General features: G+C 52.8%; 1 protein-coding gene across 1 annotated transcript in view; it reads right to left on the reverse strand.

Moving 5' to 3' along the window:
* TCFL5 (transcription factor like 5) overlaps positions 1 to 19,842 on the reverse strand; it is a 451,726-nt gene that overhangs the window by 170,780 nt on the left and 261,104 nt on the right. The window lies entirely within an intron of this gene.

A 19,842-nucleotide genomic window follows, 5' to 3' on the forward strand; every position in this document is an offset into this window, starting at 1 on the left:
TGGTACGTCGTCAGGAAGGCCACCAGCCAACGGGCAAGTGACCGGACAACGCGGTGAGCAGCAAAGAGCAGAAGGGCCCCACGCAGATCTCGTGGATGCTGGGGGCTGGACTTCGGTGCTGGAGCTGCTCAGGGTTAGGGCTTCTCAAACCCCAAAGCACTCACTCGAGGATCCCTCGGCGGTCGTACTGGTTAAGTTTCAGAAGATGGCCGGTCCCTCAGGTCTCGTCACACCCACGAATCTCAGCTGGGCTGATGATGCAGGTAGAGGTCAGAGATGCCAGGGAATCTGGGTCTCGTCGAGCTGGGCAGTCTTGATCCGGAGGATGGACTTACAGCAAACCGCGATGCTTAGATGGGGCCTGTGGGTGCAGGGTGGCTACTCCTTAGCCACAAGGGAGAGTCCTCAAAGAAAGTCAAGAGTTCCTTTCGTAGAAAGTCGTTCAAGATTCAGGATGATCCAATTTGGGAAGGGGGCCCGCTCCTACCTTTATTCTAAAAAAAAAAGGGCTGGCACGCGACTAGGTCCTGCCCATGGGTGGGACCAGGAGGGGGGTGGTTACACCCCTCTCCCTTGTCCGGACTTTCCCCAGCTCAGGGGCAGGTGTGCCCCTGGAACTGGTTTGAGCCGGCATATGCACAGTGAGCACCGGGGTGCCACTTGCAGTCACCTTCCTCTCAGCCCTGCCTACCTGGGATACACAAAACCCTGTCTGGGATGGTGCTAGCACCGCCCCTGACAGGAAACCCTTTGTCCGAGCTCTCCCCGCTGGAAGGACTCCCAGCAGCAGGAGGTCAGACTTGTGTCTGTGGTGGCAGCATCCATTTTGTGATGCTGAGGCTCGAGTTAACTTTAACCGGGGTTCACAGTTACATACACGTCGTGTCCCTCTAGAAGGGTGGAATGCTAACCCCGTCGCCAGAATTGGCGAGGGGTTAGTGTAGGAGAGTAGGGTCTGCAATCCTATGATCACCCGGACTTTTTGCTTTTGTTTCACTGGTTTACGACTTTCTTGGGCTGTGGGCCTGCCAATCAGACCCCCAGCCTAGCTGTTCTCTCGCTAAATTGATATGTGTACCTTAGGTGCATTACCCAATTGGAACTGGGCCACCCTGTCAGACCCTGTAACTCAGGGCATCGGTGTACCCAGGGCCTACCAGGGGCTGAAGCATGCATTATGCCACCCCTGGATGGCCATCTAAATCTGACACAACTGGCTGCACGACAGCTGGGGCCACGTGGCGTACTCGCCCGTTGCTGTAGGTGTAGTATCCCTATACCTAACCTTAAAATGGACACCCGAGTTCCTATCAGTCACTCCTATGGCAGGCCTTGACAATCCTGAAGGCAGAGTGCATGGAACCGTGTGAATTGGGCTCTGGCACGAGCCGAGCCCGGTTGCAGCTTGCGGAACCAAGACCCAATGTCTGTTCCATGATAACGCGTATCATATCGGTAACTTCGGTATCGCGTTATCAAGACATGTCGAGTAAGGTGTCATACGAATCGGGATGCTGCCCCCTCACCAATTCTGGCGACGAGGTTAGCATTCCGCCCTTCTAGAGGGACATGACATGTACATAACTGTGAACCCCGGTTAAAGTTAACTGAAGCCTCAGCTCCACAAAATGGACGCTGCCACCACAGACACGAGTCTGACCTCCTGCTGCTGGGAGTCCTTCCAGCGAGGAGAGCTTGGACAAAGGGTTTCCTGTCAAGGGCGGTGTTCGCACCGTCCCAGACAGGATTTGTGTATTCTGGGTAGGTAGGGCTTTGCAAGAAGGGGACTGCGGAGTGGCACCCCGGTGCTCACTACGCATCTGCCGGCTAGAACCAGTTCCAGGGGCGCGCAGCCCCTGACCTGGGGAAAGTCCAGCAGGGGGAGAGGGGTGTAACTACCCCCCTTCCTGGTCCACCCTTAGGGCAGGACCTAGTCATGTACCCACCCCTTTCTTTAGGATAAAGGCCGGAGCGGGGACCCTTCCAAATCAGATCATCTTTGAATCAAGAATACTTTCTACGCAAGGACTTCGAGACTCTTCTCAAGATTTCTCCCTTGTGGCTAAGGAGTAGTCACCCTGCACCCGCAGGCACCATCTAAGAACTCGGCGGTTTGCTGCAAGTCCTTCCTCAGGAATCCGACGACCCAGCTCGACGAGAACCGGCTTCCCTGGCACCTCTGACCTCTACCCACGTCGTCAGCTCAGTTGAGATCTGTGGGTGCGACGAGACCTCGAGGGACCGGCCATCATCAAAACCTGCACGTTTTCCTAATCAGCACGACCATCGAAGCAATTCTCTGGTGAGTGCTCTGGGGTCCGAGAAGCCCCGACCCTGAGTAGCTCCAGCCCCGAAGTGCAGTCTCCCAGCATCTCCACGATCTGCGTGGGGCCCTTCTGCTCGCTGCTCAGCACGTTGTCTGGTCACTAGCCGCTGGCTTGTGCCCTTCTTTGACGACACCCGACAACCAACGCTGCTGGTCTGGTTGCTCCAGACCGGCCCTTGCTCCTTTTTACGAGAGGAGCACCCCGGACCCTCCTGGTCCACTCAAGACGCCATTTTAGGCCCACCACGTGGCCCTGAAATCTGCCAAGGCTTGTTGCCCCAATCCTGGGCCCAGCGACGCCGACAGCATCAACCTTCGTGGGACAGCTCGCACCTCCCTCCTGGTCGCCAACAACGCCTCCTGGTCCGTGAGACTGCAGAGCCTAGCGCCGCCCACTCACCTAGTCGAGGTGACGGCCATCCGGTGCCTTCCTGGTACCCTCTGACTACTGGCTAGTAGTACGAACTTGGTCCCCTCTGCTTTCAGGTATCAACGATCACTGATCCAGGCTTGGATCTCTACGAACTATTCATCACTGGTCGCCGGCCAGCAACTCCTTTCCTTCCGGCTCCTGGCTCGTCAGCGAAGACCCCCGACGCCTGTAAGACTTGTGCAGCCGCAGCCCTCGTGGCTAGGTAACTTCGGCATTTCGGTGCCTGCATAGCCTCCTTACTCTAGGGTCCCGAGTCCCTCGCTTCTGACTTGCCTTATTGGGTCCGCCCGAGACCACTAAACTTCCCGTGCCCTAGGGCACTTGTTTTAATTGTGCACTTGAAGTATTTTCTAAGAGCTTTGGTTCTGCGCTTAGTACCCTGTCCTCATAAAGAGTACAGGGCTGTTGTGATTCTAATAAATATACTGTTTATTTTCATAACACTTGTGTGGTGTCCTTTCACTTGGTGTTCAAGGGGTATGTGATGGTATTACAGCTGGCTTAACACGCCCTCTAGAGTTTAGCCCGAAGACTGCTCGTATCCACGCTACTAGGATAGCTGGTCTAAGGTTGACTTACAACCAATCACCATAAGGGTCGTTTGGAACGATACATAGTGGTCGCTAGAATAGCGAACGCTGCATATCGGGCCAACTTCTCACATTGGTGAGCAGCGGTTGGGATTTGAGCTTGCTGTTGTTTTACCACGCGTATCCTAAGAATATCTTGTGAAAGATCACATAAGTACTCCAGGTACATATAACTTAGCTTAGAATACTCTGAGTTCTACTGAACCAGCTGTTGTAGCTCCTCAAGGCTTAGCACACCTTGGCTGCAACTCTTAGCAAGGGATCAGTAGGTAAACCCATAGTGTAGGTAGGTGCATCACTTACACCACACTAGAAGCAACATGTCGGACAAAGGAGGAAACTCTGAGTCTCCCCTTGTGTCAGTCGACCCTCCACAGGTCACCTCCAGATATGCTGCACTTAGCTTCCACGAGATGCGACAGATCTGTACATCTCGGAAGTTAAAACAGGGTGCAAACCCTACCATTCCGTTTCTGATTGGTCTCTTGGAGACTTATGATGCTAGGAGGGCGGGTAACACCGACCCTTCTCATCCAGAAATGGAGATGCCTCCCCTCGAGGGAACCCGAGGTGACCCTGACCTTATCCATCTCTCCGCCGAGGGCGAAGAGGAGGACGAGGAACCAGAGACATCTGGGGACGAGGCAGACGAAGGTCCAGTCATAGTTAGTCAGCTAACTCAGGACAACTTAAGCCGGCACGAGATTGGTACTAGGGGACCCCTGGGCCCTCTCTTGGGCCAGCTTAACATTGGGAACGGACGAGTTAGGTCTCTGTCGAGAGGCTCTAACAGATCCGCTCGAACCAATGGCTCTCGAGGTTCTGCTCGAAGAGGGATGACATCACCTCAGAGGAGAATGTACGAGGCAAAGGAGAGGGAAGTCAATCTGCGGATCGAGAGGGAATTACTTGCCCTAGCCAAAGAGAGACTCGCCTTTGCTCGAGAGCAAGAGTTGAGTGGGACAATTCCCACTGGTGGCAGCATTCCCCCACGGGAACGCAGGAGTTTAGACACTAAGCACCTGAATAAGATAGTGCCCCCCTTTAAGCAAGGGGACGACATCCACAAATGGATTACTGCTTTGGAGCGGGCCTGCACTGTACAGTGCCTCCCCCAGAGTCAGTGGGCAGCTATCTTGTGGCTCTCCTTTGACGGTAAAGGTAGAGATAAGCTCCTCACTACTAGAGTCGAGGACGCTAACAATTACCAGATCCTGAAGAACACACTGATTGATTGGTTCGGCCTAACCACTGAGCAGTACAGGTTGCTGTTCAGGGATACCCAGAAAACTCAGTCTCAGGACTGGTCTGATTTCGTTGATTGTGCCACTAAGGCTTTGGAGGGCTGGTTGCTGGGCAGTAAGGTTACAGATTACACAGGATTGTATAATTCGATCATGCGAGAACAGATTTTAAACAATTGTCAGAACCAGTTGTTGCATCAGCACCTTGTCAACTCGGATCTGACCTCTCCCCAAGAATTGGGAAAGAAGGCAGACAGATGGGTCAGAACAAGGGTTAAGCAAAACCAGGGCCAGAACCAGGGTGGTCAGAAGAAAGCAGACCAGAAGGGTAAAGATTCGAAAGGGGAACAAACTGACCAGAAGTCTTCGACAGGTCCCCAACAACCCAAAGAGGGGGGGGGGGTCAGGCTTCCCAGAAAAAGAAGAATCAAGAAGGCCAATCGAAAAGGTGGTGCCAATACTGTAAAAGTAAAACTCACTGGTTTAGTGAGTGCACCAAGAAAGGAGGGCAGACTCCTGCTACTGCAGCCCCTAAGGCACCTGTGCCCCCTAGTACAGCCAGCAGTAGTAGTGCGCCTCCCAAGGGACTAGTTGGGTTAATCTTGGGTTCTGAGGGGTGTGACAGCTTAGCTGGTACGCTCACTCAGGCTGTCCTTGTCTGTACAGGGGATGTGGATATATCCCCTGATGTCAGTCCCAATACTTTGGGCAAATACCGACAGACGCCTTTAATAAATGGAAGAATGGCTCAGGCCTATAGGGACACTTGTGCCAGCGTCACCATGGTGATGCCTAACTTTGTGGACCCTGGACAGATCATGCCAGGTACAGATTTCCTGGTGACCAATGCCAGCAACGTCACTACCAGTCATAGTATGGCGATTGTTGCTTTCTCCTGGGGAGGGGTAAATGGCCAGAAAAAGGTTGTTGTTAGTTCAGACCTCCCAGTGGATTGTTTGTTGGGCAATGATTTGGAGTCATCACAATGGTCAGAAGTGGAGCAACGGACTCACATGGAAATGTTAGGCTTGCCAGCACACGTGTTTGCTGTGACCAGGTCACAGGTCAGACGATGCCCCACTGAACAGGTGCTGGATCCTGGAACAACGGACCAGACACCACCCAAGAAGAAGAGCAGTCGGGTTAAGGCTTCGCCTTCCCCCTTGCCCCAGGTCGAGGATCAAGTCTCAGAGGAGGCTGACCTCCAGGAATTGCGGGAAACTGAACCTAAAGAACTCAAACTTGATCAAGTTGAGTTTCTGGGCTCAGGGGGACCCACACGAGAAGACCTGGGGAAGGACCAGTTAGACTGCCCTTCCCTTGAACCCCTCAGACAGCAGGCTGCTGCTGAGGCTGCTGGGAACGCCACAGGTACCCACAAGGTATACTGGGAAGATGGACTCCTGTACACTGAGGCAAGAGACCCCAAGCCTGGCATGACCAGGAGGCTGGTCGTCCCCTTGTCTCAGCGTGGTTTCCTCCTTACCTTGGCCCACGAGATTCCCTTAGCAGGACACTTAGGCCAGACGAAGACGAGGGACAGGCTTGTCTCACACTTTCACTGGCCTCACATGAACGAAGATACCAAGGAGTTTTGCCGCTCCTGTGTCACTTGCCAAGCCAGTGGTAAGTCAGGTGGCACGACAAAGGCCCCCCTTATACCAATGCCTGTGGTGGGGGTGCCCTTTGAACGGGTGGGGATTGACATCGTCGGTCCCATGGAACCGCCAACAGCATCAGGGCACAAGTTTATACTGGTGGTAGTGGATCATGCCACCAGGTATCCTGAAGTTATTCCCCTTAGGACCACTACAGCGCCTGTTGTGGCAAGAGCCCTAGTTGGAGTATTCTCCAGAGTGGGCTTCCCTAAGGAGGTCGTCTCCGACAGAGGTGCAAACTTTATGTCGAGCTACTTAACTGCTATGTGGAAGGAATGTGGTGTCAACTACAAGTTCACTACACCCTATCATCCGCAATGCAATGGGCTTGTTGAGAGATTCAACAGGACCCTGAAAGGGATGATTCATGGACTACCTGAAAAGCTTCGGCGTAGATGGGACGTCCTGATCCCCTGCCTTTTATTCGCTTACAGAGAAGTCCCACAGAAGGGGGTTGGCTACAGCCCTTTTGAACTTTTTTACGGGTATCCTGTAAGAGGACCCCTGTGTTTGGTGAAGGGAGGATGGGAGAGACCTCTCAAAAAGCCTGCAGCCAACATAGTGGACTATGTGCTTGGCCTCCGCTCGCGGATGGCTGAATACATGGAGAAGTCATCCGAAAACCTTAAGGCCAGCCAAGAACTCCAAAAAGCTTGGCATGACCAAAAGGCTGTCTTGACTGTTTACCAGCCCGGACAGAAGGTGTGGGTGTTGGAGCCAGTGGCCCCAGCAGCACTCAAGGACAAATGGTCCGGGCCCTACACCATCCTGGAGAAAAAGGGAGAGGTCACCTACCTGGTAGACCTGGGAACTCCCCGGAGCCCCCACAGGGTGCTCCATGTCAATAGGCTCAAGGCATATGTCGACAGGAAGGACATGAGTTTGCTCATGGCCATAGATGAGGGACAGGAGGAGGAGAGTGACCCTCTCCCCGACCTGCTCACTCAGAATCCTGACGATGGATCGGTAGATGGTGTTGTCTTTTGTGGCAGCCTCTCCGAACATCAACAGGAGGATTGTAAACAGGTTCTTCAATCCTTCCGGCATATGTTCTCTCTAACACCCAGTCAGACCGATTGGTGCACCCATGAGGTTGACACTGGTGACAGCTTGCCCGTCAAGAGTAAAATCTACCGGCAGCCTGATCACGTTAGAGACTGCATCAAGAGTGAAGTGCAGAAAATGTTGAAGTTGGGAGTCATTGAACCCTCAGATAGCCCTTGGGCTAGTCCAGTAGTTCTAGTGCCAAAACCTCACACCCCGGGCGGTAAGAAAGAGATGAGGTTCTGCGTAGACTACAGGGGTCTCAATGCAGTCACTAAGACTGACGCCCACCCAATACCAAGGGCAGACGAGCTTATCGATAGATTGGCTTCGGCCAACTACTTAAGTACGTTTGACCTGACAGCTGGGTATTGGCAAATCAGGTTAGCTGAGGACGCCAAGCCTAGGACCGCATTTTCTACCCCTGGTGGGCATTATCAGTTCGTGGTGATGCCCTTTGGTTTGAAAAATGCACCTGCCACCTTCCAACGGTTGGTGAATCACGTTCTCACCGGGCTGGATGACTACTGTGCGGCGTATCTTGACGATATTGCTGTCTTTAGCTCCACCTGGGAGGATCACCTGGTCCACCTGCGGAAAGTGTTAGAGGCGCTGCAAGCAGCAGGTCTCACTATCAAGGCTACTAAGTGCCAGATAGGGCAGACACAGGTTGTATACTTGGGCCACCTCGTCGGGGGAGGCCAAGTTCAACCACTGGAGAGCAAGATTCAGTCAATCAGGGACTGGGCTCCTCCAACCACCCAGACTCAGGTTCGAGCTTTCTTGGGCCTGACTGGTTACTACCGGAAGTTCGTCAGGAATTACGGATCGATTGTGACTCCGCTCAATGAACTGACGAGTAAGAAAATGCCAAAAAAGGTTCAGTGGACAGCGAGCTGTCAAAAAGCATTTGATGACCTAAAACAGGCCATGTGCACGGCACCTATCCTCAAGAGTCCAGACTACTCCAAATCATTCATTGTCCAAACAGATGCTTCTGAGTTGGGTCTGGGAGCTGTTCTATCTCAACTGAATTTTGATGGTAATGACCAGCCCATTGCTTTTATAAGCAGACGGCTGACCCCCAGAGAGAAAAATTGGTCTGCTATAGAGAGGGAGGCCTTCGCTGTGGTGTGGGCCCTAAAGAAACTGAGGCCATACTTGTTTGGCACTCATTTCAAGATTCAGACCGACCATAAGCCCCTCCTATGGCTAAATCAGATGAAGGGTGAAAACCCCAAACTGCTTAGGTGGTCCATTTCCCTACAGGGGATGGACTTCACAGTGGAGCATAGACCTGGCACTGATCATGGCAATGCAGATGGGCTCTCCAGGTATTTCCACTTAGAACAAGAAGACTCACCTGGTCAAGGTTAGCTTATTGTCCCAACGTTTGGGGGGGGGGGGGGGGGGGGGGGGTCATGTAGGAGAGTAGGGTCTGCAATCCTATGATCACCCGGACTTTTTGCTTTTGTTTCACTGGTTTACGACTTTCTTGGGCTGTGGGCCTGCCAATCAGACCCCCAGCCTAGCTGTTCTCTCGCTAAATTGATATGTGTACCTTAGGTGCATTACCCAATTGGAACTGGGCCACCCTGTCAGACCCTGTAACTCAGGGCATCGGTGTACCCAGGGCCTACCAGGGGCTGAAGCATGCATTATGCCACCCCTGGATGGCCATCTAAATCTGACACAACTGGCTGCACGACAGCTGGGGCCACGTGGCGTACTCGCCCGTTGCTGTAGGTGTAGTATCCCTATACCTAACCTTAAAATGGACACCCGAGTTCCTATCAGTCACTCCTATGGCAGGCCTTGACAATCCTGAAGGCAGAGTGCATGGAACCGTGTGAATTGGGCTCTGGCACGAGCCGAGCCCGGTTGCAGCTTGCGGAACCAAGACCCAATGGCTGTTCCATGATAACGCGTATCATATCGGTAACTTCGGTATCGCGTTATCAAGACATGTCGAGTAAGGTGTCATACGAATCGGGATGCTGCCCCCTCACCAATTCTGGCGACGAGGTTAGCATTCCGCCCTTCTAGAGGGACACGACATGTACATAACTGTGAACCCCGGTTAAAGTTAACTGAAGCCTCAGCTCCACAAAATGGACGCTGCCACCACAGACACGAGTCTGACCTCCTGCTGCTGGGAGTCCTTCCAGCGAGGAGAGCTTGGACAAAGGGTTTCCTCTCAAGGGCGGTGTTCGCACCGTCCCAGACAGGATTTGTGTATTCTGGGTAGGTAGGGCTTTGCAAGAAGGTGACTGCGGAGTGGCACCCAGGTGCTCACTACGCATCTGCCGGCTAGAACCAGTTCCAGGGGCGCGTAGCCCCTGACATGGGGAAAGTCCAGCAGGGGGAGAGGGGTGTAACTACCCCCCTTCCTGGTCCCACCCTTAGGGCAGGACCTAGTCATGTACCCACCCCTTTCTTTAGGATAAAGGCCGGAGCGGGGACCCTTCCAAATCAGATCATCTTTGAATCAAGAATACTTTCTACGAAAGGACTTCGAGACTCTTCTCAAGATTTCTCCCTTGTGGCTAAGGAGTAGTCACCCTGCACCCGCAGGCACCATCTAAGAACTCGGCGGTTTGCTGCAAGTCCTTCCTCAGGAATCCGACGACCCAGCTCGACGAGAACCGGCTTCCCTGGCACCTCTGACCTCTACCCACGTCGTCAGCTCAGCTGAGATCTGTGGGTGCGACGAGACCTTGAGGGACCGGCCATCATCAAAACCTGCACGCTTTCTTAATCAGCACGACCATCGAAGCAATTCTCTGGTGAGTGCTCTGGGGTCCGAGAAGCCCCGACCCTGAGTAGCTCCAGCCCCGAAGTGCAGTCTCCCAGCATCTCCACGATCTGCGTGGGGCCCTTCTGCTCGCTGCTCAGCACGTTGTCTGGTCACTAGCCGCTGGCTTGTGCCCTTCCTTGACGACACCCGACAACCAACGCTGCTGGTCTGGTTGCTCCAGACCGGCCCTTGCTCCTTTTTACGAGAGGAGCACCCCAGACCCTCCTGGTCCACTCAAGACGCCATTTTAGGCCCACCACGTGGCCCTGAAATCTGCCAAGGCTTGTTGCCCCAATCCTGGGCCCAGCGACGCCGACAGCATCAACCTTCGTGGGACAGCTCGCACCTCCCTCCTGGTCGCCAACAACGCATCCTGGTCCGTGAGACTGCAGAGCCTAGCGTCGCCCACTCACCTAGTCGAGGTGACGGCCATCCGGTGCCTTCCTGGTACCCTCTGACTACTGGCTAGTAGTACGAACTTGGTCCCCTCTGCTTTCAGGTATCAACGATCACTGATCCAGGCTTGGATCTCTACGAACTATTCATCACTGGTCGCCGGCCAGCAACTCCTTTCCTTCCGGCTCCTGGCTCGTCAGCGAAGACCCCCGACGCCTGTAAGACTTGTGCAGCCGCAGCCCTCGTGGCTAGGTAACTTCGGCATTTCGGTGCCTGCATAGCCTCCTTACTCTAGGGTCCTGAGTCCCTCGCTTCTGACTTGCCTTATCGGGTCCGCCCGAGACCACTAAACTTCCCGTGCCCTAGGGCACTTGTTTTAATTGTGCACTTGAAGTATTTTCTAAGAGCTTTGGTTCTGTGCTTAGTATCCTGTCCTCATAAAGAGTACAGGGCTGTTGTGATTCTAATAAATATACTGTTTATTTTCATAACACTTGTGCGGTGTCCTTTCACTTGGTGTTCAAGGGGTATGTGATGGTATTACAGCTGGCTTAACACGCCCTCTAGAGTTTAGCCTGAAGACTGCTCGTATCCACGCTACTAGGATAGCTGCTCTAAGGTTGACTTACAACCAATCACCATAAGGGTCGTTTGGAACGATACATAGTGGTCGCTAGAATAGCGAACGCTGCATATCGGGCCAACTTCTCACAGTTAGTATTCCAATTCGTATGACACCTTACTCGACATGTTTTGATAAAGCGATACCAAAGTTGGCAAATAACCGCGAGGATTATAATGCACTTAAGAGTATATGGTACGCGTTATCATGGAACAGCTATTAGGACTTGGTTCCGCAAGCTGCAAACGGGCTCAGCTCATGCCAGAGCACCATCTCACATAATTCCAAGCACTCTGCCTTCAGCATTGATAAGGCCTGCCATAGGAGTGAGTGATAGGAATACATGTGTCCATTTTAGGGTTAGATATAGAGATACTATATCTAAAGCAAAGGGTGATTACACCACTTTGCCCCAGCTGTCGTGCAGCCAGTTGTGTCAGATTAGGATGGCCAGCCAGGGGTGGCATAATACATGCTGCAGCCCCTGGTAGGCCCTGGGTACACCTATGCCCTGGATACCTAAGGTATGCTATACAGGGACTGATAAGGTGACTCAGTATCCAATTAGATATGCACCTAAGGTACATGGAATCCATTTTACAGAGAGAGCAGTAGGCCTGGGGCCCTGAATAGCAGGGTCCCAGGTCAACTAAGTCGAAAAACCAGCTAAACACCAGGCAAAAAGTTGGGGGTAACCATAGTCAGATATCCACCTTCCTACATTCATCATGAACATGCACAATTGAAAGTTCAGCATCTGAAGTCCCCTGCCGGGGAGTAGTAAGAGCAGGATTAACTAAGGGAGTTTGTGCAGGGTAGGGAGATGTGTGAAGAAACTACCCAGAAACCCCTTTGACCTACTATGGAGAACTGGCCCCATGGTATAACTGTATCAAGTCTACGGAAACTTGTAGTTTCTGTTTACAACCACCAAGCAAAATCATAGTTTGAGTACCTTGGACAGCAAGGTCAGGCACTGGTGCATGGTAGGACAGTCAAAACTCCTTTTTATCTACAAACTTCATTCAGACTAGATCCCCAACTTTAGGAATCCACCCAGAAACCTATCGCGGATCCTTCACTACATCAGTGGCAGAAGGTTTAGAATTCAAATTGGAGTACTCATCTAGGAAGACTTGACATTCCTGTAAGACATTGAAAATTTAATTGCTGTCAAAGAACGCATCTCCAGCCACAGCGCCAAAGTTATCAAGATCTGTAACAAGCCTTTAAACCCCACACAATACATCGTAGGGAGTCCAACCGCCTAACTTCCAGCTAGGCAGATTATTTAAGGCTCTCTGAACACTATATATGTGATGAATCCAACTACAACCGGAACCCAATACTATAGCGGTTAAGGACTGCCTTAAGTCAAGTTTTTTTCGTTCCACTATCGAATTTTCCTCAGGATGATGGGGGAAGAATAATGCACAGCAATACCCAGGTGCCCATAGTATCCCAGTATCTCTTAGAGGCGAAGGCTGGGCCTTGGTCCAAGTGGAATACAGCCTCTGCATATGTACCCATAAAGACTTGCAAATATATAATAACAGTTTGAGCATCAGCTGATTAGTGTGGCCACACCATAGAAGTCGACAACAAGAAACAACAGTCACTAGGATATATTTAAAGGCACCATCCGTATGGAGTGGTCAGTAAAGATCTAATGCAAATGCTACTTACCAGTATGCATCTGTTCTTGGCATGTAGGGCTGCTGACATTCATATCTGTGCATAGTCCGCCACCTAGTGTTGGGTCCGGATGATTGCACATTGTTGTCCTGGAAGAGTCTTCGAAGTATCACGAGATAGGTGGCTCCTCCCCTGGACTACAGTGCGCATGGGCATCGCCTCCATCCCCAGATTGTTTTTAGCCATTGGCAGAGATGGAGTGAAGAAAGTGAGTGATGACCATGCTATGAGCATATGTGTGTATATGAATACATACTGCAGCTGCTACAGGCGCCGGGGAGGAGGGTGGGCGATATGAATGTCAGCAGCCCTACATGCCAAGAACAGATGCATACTGGTAAGTAGCATTTGCAGTTCGAGGCATGTGGGCTGCTGAATTCATATCTGTGCATAGAATACATAGCAGTCCCTCCATTAGCGGCGGCCGCCCGTGCCAGCTGCAGCAGTCTGAAAAAGCGTTTTTAGAACAGCCTGACCAACAGCTGCCTGCTGTTTGGAATGCACGTCTACACAGTAGTGCTTAGTGAAAGTATGAGTGGTAGACCATGTGGCTGCCCTACAGATGTCTTCTAATGGAATGTTACCTAAGAAAGCCATAGAGGCCCCCAACTTCCTAGTGGAGTGGGCCCTCGGTGGGATAGTGAGAGTGCGCTTAGCTTTAGCGTAACATATCTGAATGCACTTTACTATCCATCTAGCGATTCCTGCTTTGGAGATTGCATTTCCCTTGTGTTGTGTGGCAAAAGCAACAAAAAGTTGTTTGGTTTTGCGGAAATCTTTTGTCCTGTCCACATAGTACATCAAGGCCCTCTTCACATCAAGGGTGTGGAGCATACGCTCCGCCAGCGTCTCTGGGTTTTGGAAAAACACCGGCAATTCAATTGTTTGGTTTATGTGAAACTGTGAGACCACTTTGGGCAAGAACTTAGGGTTAGTGCGGAGCACCACCCTGTTAGCATGTACCTGGAAGAAAGGTTCTTGGATGGTGAGCGCCTGCAGTTCGCTAACCCTCTGTAGCGATGTGATTGCTACTAAGAACGCAACCTTCCAAGTTAAAAACTGGAGCTCACAAGAGTGCAGTGGCTCAAAGGGAGGACCCATCAGCCTCGTAAGAACCACATTGAGGTTCCATTCTGGAGCTGGTGGAGTCCTTGGTGGAGTGACCCTTTTGAGTCCTTCCAGAAAAGCCATGATAGCAGGGACCTTAAAGAGTGACAGGTGCTGCCTATTCTGGAGGTATGCTGCCATAGCCGACAGGTGAATGCGGATGGAAGAGTAAGCTAGATTACTACGATACAGATGAAAGAGGTAACATATGATGTTTTGAATGGAAGCGTCTAGCGGGTCAATGCTGTGGTCCACGCAGTAGACGACAAACCTCTTCCATTTAGCCGCATAACAAGCTCTAGTAGTGGGCTTCCTTGCCTCCCGAATGATGTCCATGCAATCGGGAGGAAGATTGAGGTAGCCAAACTGTAGGACTTCAGGAGCCAGATCGCCAGGTTGAGCTGTTGCGGATCTGGGTGCTGAATGTCGCCATGGCTCTGCGTCAGAAGGCTGGGAGTGAGATGAAGCCTTTGATGCGGTACCACGGAGAGTTCCAGAAACGTGGTGTACCATGGTTGGCGAGCCCACGTTGGAGCAACCAGGATGAGCGTCATCGAGTGTTGCCTGAGCTTGCGTGCCACCAGCGGTATCAGAGGTGCTGGGGGAAAAGCGTACGCAAATCTGCCTGACCAGTTCATCCACATCGCATTGCCCTGTGATTGGGGGTGTGGGAATCTGGCGGCGAAGCTTTGGCATTTTGCGTTCTCCTTTGTGGCGAACAGGTCTATCTCTGGATGACCCCACCTTTGGAAGTACGGTTGGAGTACTGATGGATGTATCTCCCACTCGTGCATCTGATGGCTGTGCCTGCTGAGCAGATCCGCCATTTGATTGTCCTTGCCCGGGAGATGCTCTGCCATGAGGAAGATGTTCCTCTGAATGGCCCACTTCCACATGCTCTGAGCCAGATGAGACAGCTGTGGAGAGTGTGTACCTCCCTGCTTCTGGATGTAGTACATGGCCGTCATGTTGTCCGTCCGGATCAACACGACCTTGTTGCACAGATGTACTTTGAACGCCTTTAAGGCCATGAAGATTGCCATCAGTTCCAACACATTGATGTGCATCTTCCTTTGCTGAAGTGTCCATAGTCCCTGCACAGTGTAGTGGAGTACATGCGCTCCCCATCCCTGGAGAGAGGCGTCCGTCGTCAGGATGATCTGTGGGACAGGCTCTTGGAATGGTCGGCCCTTGCAAAGGTTTTGTGGATTCCACCAATGCAGAGAGTTGTACGCCCGACCGCTCACCAACACTAGGTATGTCAGTTGCCCATGAGCCTGAGTCCACTGACGTGCCAGGCACTCCTGAAGCGGACGCATATGTAGTCTCGCGTGCGGGACAATGGAGATGCAGGAGGCCATCATGCCTATTGTTAGACCTGGCACCTTGGCGTGAGTCTCCCTTCCACTTTTTGCTGATGTGCCTCCGATGTTTTGCTGGTTTTCCGATACTCAGGGCACTGCGCCACAGCTGATCCGTGCCGCAGTGCAAGTGCTCCCTACTGTAAATTGTATATACGATTGGTATTCCTGATTGGTGCATTGGATTTGCTGTCAGTCCCTAGTAGAGTGCACGAGAGAGTGCCGGGGCTTGTAAATGCCAATACTGCTGGTGGGCCTGCAGCGCTGGTTGCGCCACCCACCGAAGCAGCCGTAAAGATGTGTCTGGGAACTGCGACCGCAGAACCCGCGTGCGGTCTCGTACTGTCACGCTAGCTGGGCAAGTGTCCCCACTTGCCCGCACCGACCCTTCCCTTGACTGCATATTAGTCACCCCTATGGTAGGCCTGCGGGCAGGGTGCGTTGTAGGTGTAAAGTAGGACAAGCCCTGATGTGCGTGGCATGTCCTGGTAGTGACTTACAACGAAGACCGTATTTCACTGCTGAAGGCTACCTGCTCCGTTAGGCCAGACTGAGCTGCGAGGATTATTACCCCCTATAATCCCCGCAGGCTCAAGGAGCATGGTAGTGAGTCATGTTTAGTATGCCTGAACTCAGGATGATGAGATATTTCTTGTAGGCAAGTTTATTTCAATATCCCGGGTTTGCAAATGCTACTTTTAGAAAGTTAGCATTTGCTTGCCTAACCATTTCAGTTGCCTCTGCCAGTATGTGTATCCGACTGTCTGGGATGTGTGAGTGACAGGGCTGGAGGGATGACAGGTGGTGAATGCGCAGATTACACCTTAGTGGGAGGTAGGAGTGCCTCTTGACTCGAACTGTCACTGTGCTCGGCCACCACAATGCTGGCTCCACCCTCCTGGGGAGCGGCGGATGACTCTGCCGGCACCTGGCCCAGGAAGGGCGAAGCCCCCATCAACAAGGTACTCTGGCCACCCCTGTCCGGACAATGCTGGCTCCACCTCCTGTGGGGCATCTGATGCGCCTGCCCCTCACACTGAAAGCAGAAGCCGGAGCACACCCGCCGGGGTACTCCAGAACTGAGAGTGGCTATGCAAAGGCCCCCCTGGCCTACGAGAACAAAAGAATTGGCCTATAAAAGACGGAGCCCTGCTCCTTGAAAATTAGATCCGGTTTGGGCCACAGAAAGACTCTGCCCGACGAGAAGGACCGCGAGAGACAAGGAGGGGTGCTGACTCTTGCCTGTGTCTGGTGCCTTGCTGCTGAAGGAGAGACTAGAGAAAAGACTACGAGAAGACTTTTGCTTTACTTTGTGCCAAACTCTACTGAAGAGATCTCCAAGGGCTTGCAACTGAACTTGCCCCCTGACCAGCGTCCCAGGACCAGTGGACGCTACCCCCTTGGAAGAAAGCGACTGCGGGTGCTGACCATCGCCGCAGTATCGACAAAGAGGAATCTCCTCTAAGGCATCAACGTCATCCCGACCACCGTGACCGGGGCCCACAGCAACAGCGGAAGCAAAGCAAGGACCAGCCGCCGCTGGCCCGAACACCGTGACCGCAACTGCACAGGGAACCCGAGAGCAAAGGGAAGGAGGACCCGTCCGGTCTGAGCTCTCGAGGAGACTGCACAGCGAGTAGTCACTCACCTGCAAGGACGGGCCGTTGCCCTACGAGAATCCACAAGGTCGGTAGCCTGCCCGACAGCCCAGCTGTGAGCCCACAGCTGCATCGACCTTTGGCTGGGTACATCCTGCACTTGGGGACCGTACTGCCACTTGTCACCGCCGCACAGCCGCCGTCTCCAAGGTCGGAGCGGACGACAAGGAGAGGACCGTGCCGCCACAGAGCACCGCTGCCCCGGACGACCAGTGACCTGCTCGGCAGAAGAGCCGCAACGATCAGTGACCCCGGGAAGGCAACGCGACGTGGGACAGATCCCCTGGAAGCCGCCGGCTCCACAAAGAACTTTGGTTAACCCCGGCCTACGGGCCTCAAGAGAACTGCTATAAGAACTGTGGTAACCTGAATCAAGTATCCTGCAACCGTTTTCCTAAAGCATATCGACTGTATTCACAAGCCTGCTTAAAATCTATATAAAGATATATATTTTTACAGAATACAGTCTGGTCTCGTTGTGTGGTGGGTTGGTTGTGAAGGTGTACTGTTGCAAGTGTTTAACCCTATGTGCCCCAAAGATTAGCCTGCGACTGCTTAAGCCACACTACCTAGAGGGTAAGCAGAGGTTGTCTGGAAGGTAACCCTCAGCCCTGACGAGGAAGAGAGAGTCCCTGCTTGTCGCAAGTGTTGCACTGCGCCAACTAGAGCCTCCCCCTTCCTACATTGGACGCAGCGGTGAGGATCTCGAATTTACACTTGCGATATCTATACCTGAGCTTCTGACCACTACACAAGGACTACGGTCCAGATACTTAGCCACAGACTTTGCTTTTTGAATTTTGCCGAAAGAAGATTCCGAGTGCAGGAGCCATGCCGGGCACAAAGAGCCTGGATGGAGCAGAGTCCACGACCTCCGAGGTGTTGGAGGTAGAGTGGGACGCCGCAAAGCTGGACAAATACTCAAAGATGGAGCTGAAGTTTTTCTGTAGGAAACTCAAAGTTCCGCACGCTGGCTGCAAGAACAAGCCGGAGCTCTACAAGGCCCTGAAAGCCTGGGTGGAGTCCCGAAAGACCCCGGAAGAGCAAGACGACCTCGCCGAGCAGAATGCAACGGAGGAGCAGAATGCGCTTGGGGATCTGATCGATCTCGAGCGGCAAGACAGCGAACACAGCTTGGGAAAAGGCCTGTCGCCAGAGGAGCTGGCGGACAGGAAGGAAACCCGGAATCACGAAAGAAAGTTGGCGGAATTGAAAATCCAGCTGGAGCTTGAAACGAAAAGAATGGCGCTGGAAGAGCGAAAGCACCAGATGGATTATGAGGTGAAAATGAGGGAGATAAGTCTCAAGGAGAGAGACTTGGATCGTCCTCCCTCTGGTGGCAGCACATCGCCAGTGCAGGTAGAGTCAAGAGTGCATATCCCGAAGGACGTAGTCAAGGAGTTCTTTAAGGGGGATGACATAGGACAATGGTTTAGGGCATACGAAGTAGCCATGTCCTCCCACCGGGTCCCTGACAAGGATTGGGGAGCGGGGTTGTGGGGAAGGTTCCTTAGCGAAGGGAGAGATACCTTGCTAGATTTGCCCGTTGAGAATCAGAGGTCCTATATCCACATGAAAGAAGCTTTGTTGAACAGGTACGGGCTTACCCCTGAAATGTATAGACAGAAGTTTAGGGGGTGTACTAAGCGGCCTGGGAATACGTATGTGGAGTATGTGACTTACTTTTGCAGAGCGCTGGATGGTTGGGTGAAAGGTAACAAAGTTAATGATTTTCAAGGTCTCTTTGATTTAATTGCATGGGAGCACTTGTCTGATCACTGTTTTCCTGAGTTACGCCAACACCTGATCGATAGCAAGCTGTCCAACCCGAGGAAGCTTGCTGAGGAGGCGGACCGCTGGCTCAGCACCAGGGTCCACAAGGGTCCCGTGGGAGATTCCGCCAAGAGTGGGCAGGGTCCCCAGCAGAAGAGTGGGGGGGACACAGGGGGAAAACAGAAAGGGTTCCAAAAAGGCCCCCAAAGTAGTTCCCAAGGGAATCCGCAGCAGGGTTCTCAGCCTCCCCCACCCCCGAAGCAGAATGGGGCCCCGACAGGTAAACCTGTTCCAAAGGGGCCCTTCAATTGTTTCAAATGTGGCGAGCCTGGGCACATATCCAGTGACCCCAAGTGTCGCCTATTTGGAAAACCCGCACCCACTGGTGCTCCGCCCCGACAAGTGACTAGTGTTCACCTGGGAGAAGAAATGATGGTCCCGGGGGGTGGAGATCCCGTTCACATGACCCTGGTCTCGTTAGGAGACAGCGAGATGATCCCTACGAACTACCTGCCCTCTAACACTAAAAAATATGGGCAGGTGGTGATCATCAATGGTAAGGAAGCCGAGGCTCTTAGAGACACAGGAGCCAGTGTGACTGCAGTGAGGCAGCACCTGGTGTCTCAAGAGCAGGTTGTACCCCATGCCTACTGTAGGGTTATCAATGCTGATAATTCCGAGAGCCAGTGTCCGATGGCTCAAGTTCCCTTCGAGTGGGGGGGGGTCTCTGGTACTCTGCAGGTCTGTGTGAGAAAAACCATGCCTGTTGACTGTTTGCTAGGGAACGACTTGGAGCACTCCCCTTGGGAAAAGGTGGAGAAAACGACTCACCTGCGGATGGTGGGTCTGCCTGACTGGGCGTGCGTGACCACCCGGTCTATGGCAGCCAGTAGGGGTGATCGAGAGGTCCTGGGGCCTGAAGGAGAGGCCCCGGAACCGGCCTTAGGGAGAAGGCGCAGGGGGCGCGGGAAACCGGCCCCTGAAGTTCCTACGGTCCAGGAGGAGGCATACCTTGAGGGGGATGCCCTGGAGCCTACAGGGGAACAGATCGCTGAACTGGGGGACCTGCCTGAGCTGACCCATTGGCAGCAAGAAGGAGGACCCTCCAGGGAGGAATTCTGCAGGGAGCAGAAAGAAT

The sequence above is a fragment of the Lissotriton vulgaris genome, chromosome 7, assembly GCF_964263255.1.
Source record: "Lissotriton vulgaris chromosome 7, aLisVul1.2, whole genome shotgun sequence".
Lineage (NCBI taxonomy): Eukaryota > Metazoa > Chordata > Amphibia > Caudata > Salamandridae > Lissotriton > Lissotriton vulgaris.